The sequence below is a fragment of the Mastigoproctus giganteus genome, chromosome 5 (assembly GCF_048544385.1).
Source record: "Mastigoproctus giganteus isolate SK-2022 chromosome 5, ASM4854438v1, whole genome shotgun sequence".
NCBI lineage: Eukaryota > Metazoa > Arthropoda > Arachnida > Uropygi > Thelyphonidae > Mastigoproctus > Mastigoproctus giganteus.
In genome coordinates, this window is record NC_143579.1 from 229129597 (window position 1) to 229131940 (window position 2344).

At 35.6% G+C, this 2344-nt stretch overlaps 1 non-coding gene across 1 annotated transcript; it reads right to left on the bottom strand.

Moving 5' to 3' along the window:
• Positions 1 to 1329: 1329 nt before the first annotated feature.
• LOC150086223 (U6 spliceosomal RNA) lies at positions 1330 to 1436 on the bottom strand. Its single transcript, XR_016547024.1, has one exon. It is a non-coding gene; the product is annotated as a U6 spliceosomal RNA (small nuclear RNA).
• Between the last annotated feature and the right edge of the window lie 908 nt (positions 1437 to 2344).

Here is a 2344-nt window from a genome sequence, read left to right on the forward strand (position 1 = left end):
GTAATAAGTGCATTCAACCAGGTGGCGATTACTCTGAATTAAAATGAATTCATATTTGAGCACCCTTCACTTTGGGTTCTTTTTAATGCACCATTCCAGGAACTTTATTGCCACACCTCGTATATACAGTGAAAACTCTCTTAATGGACACCTCTATGAAAGGGACAGAGTGAATATTCAGGATTGGATCACGGTCACAAGTATTAGAAATTACATGTTAAACGACTTCTCCAAAAGGAAATCTTTCTAATATGGACGCGTACAATTTGGTGTCCATTTTGTAATTTCATCCTCCTTTCTTTTTCTTTTCGTAGTTGTTGGCGCATCGGCTTCTGTGGCCATAGTGCACCTCCCAAGGTTTTTGCAGTACTTTGATCCAAGCTCGAGGCGGGATTCGAACCCGCAACCTTTGGGTTGCCAGGCAGGCACTTTACCCACCTAGCTAGCCCGGTCGGCTCATACTCCTTAGACCGGAAACTTTCAAGGGTAATTGACACATGCACAGTTTCGTTGGTTGGTGGGTATTTGGAGTCGTTACAGTAATACTAATTTGACTTCTGATGGCAACGTGATGCTTACAAACTTATTTTTTAAGTTTGTAAGCATCACGTAGCCTATTCATCAACTGAAAAATATGAAGTTTCCAGAATTATATGCCCTCGTGGTTAGGCCGTTACAAAAACTCCGTCCCCCCTACATCTGGTGGAAAAGATCTGGGTTCGAGTCCTGTCGATGACATGGAATTTTTATGGCCTTTTTCACAAGGTGACTGAGTTAGTTGGTCTCAGGGGAGGGTAACATTGTTTTTTCTCACGGAAACTCTGGTTTTTCGTCTAGCAAACACAAAAAAATCAACCTCATATACAGGATTTAGTTTGTATTATGTTCATACAAAAGAAAAAAAAAAAAAACCCTCAACGGACTGCATAGACAATTATCCTGTATCCTGAAATTCAGGATATCCAGAAGACAATTTACTAAATTGTGCGAATTGGTGTCATTATACAAATCTGAAGCCAGCCTGGCGATAGAATCTGGAAAATTGCGCTTAGCAATATATGACAGCATAATCCGAAAATTGTAATATATATTAGATGTTACTAAATCCAAGAAGGCGCAGTGCTTTTTTTTTTTTTTTGCTTGGAAGGATGTATCACTTTAAAGAGGTTGACTATGCCAACGTCTTTAAAGTGGTACATCCCTATAGTATATTTTTGCTTTTATATACAAAAATATATAAATCATCGAATATGTCATGGGATATATTTGTCGTGTTCAGGAAAGTCTGCATCCAAACTGAAACTCAAAATTAAAAAGGAAAAAGAACAAAAAAATGTGGAACGCTTCACGATTTTGCGTGTCATCCTTGCGCAGGGGCCATGCTAATCTTCTCTGTATCGTTCCAATTTTAGTATATGTACTGCCGAAGCAAGTACAACCAACTAATTCACCGAATCTTATTTATAGTACTAGAAATCTGTTTAAAAATAAATAGGTGTCTTAAAAAATTTCTGATTTTACTAAAGTTTTCTCGGAAAATATAAAGAATAATTCATAATTTCATAAGAATATTATATGTTATACATTATTCTTAATAAAAAGTTTACTTTTATCTTTTTATATAATACTGAAGAGGTTTAAAACATGTTATTTGCTCGGATCTCTTACTGAAGTCATATTCCATGAACCTTCTTTCCACAATGGTCCCAATATCTCTTTACAAGATTACAGTTCTTTGTTTCTGATGTGTAGTTTCCAGTAAAATACAATTACTTTTTAATTTTGAATTTCTAGGAATATTTCTGACATGTTCATTCAGCTTTAAGTACAATTATTACAGCATTGGCTTTCTGCTTTATCATATTTAAGGGGCTCACATCTGAATCAGTATGGTCTTAGCACACCCAGGGTCCTGAGCTGGAGAGAAGAATATCATCATTCGTCTCCCTTCTTGGTGATTCCCTTCTACCCCTCTCTCTCTCTCTCTCTCTCTCTCAGGGTAACTCAGAATTTTTTTTTTTTTTTGGCTGGTGCAGCATAGGGCTTCCTTCCACCATATGGCTAATAATAATAATAATAATAATAATAATAATAATAATATTTACACAAACATTGTTTGCCATGCTGTGATCCGACAATTCTTTTTATTGGTTTATTTAGTTTATTCAATAAAATTCAATTATTTTTAACGAAAATGGACAATTAGCAAAATTTCGTGAAATTATGTGTTTTCATATCATTTACATCCAGATGATTAAATATTCATTTTAATCTGAGTTCAAGTGTCACGTGATACAAGAACTCGAACAGACCTATGTGTCCAGGAACACTCAGTTCGGTGAGA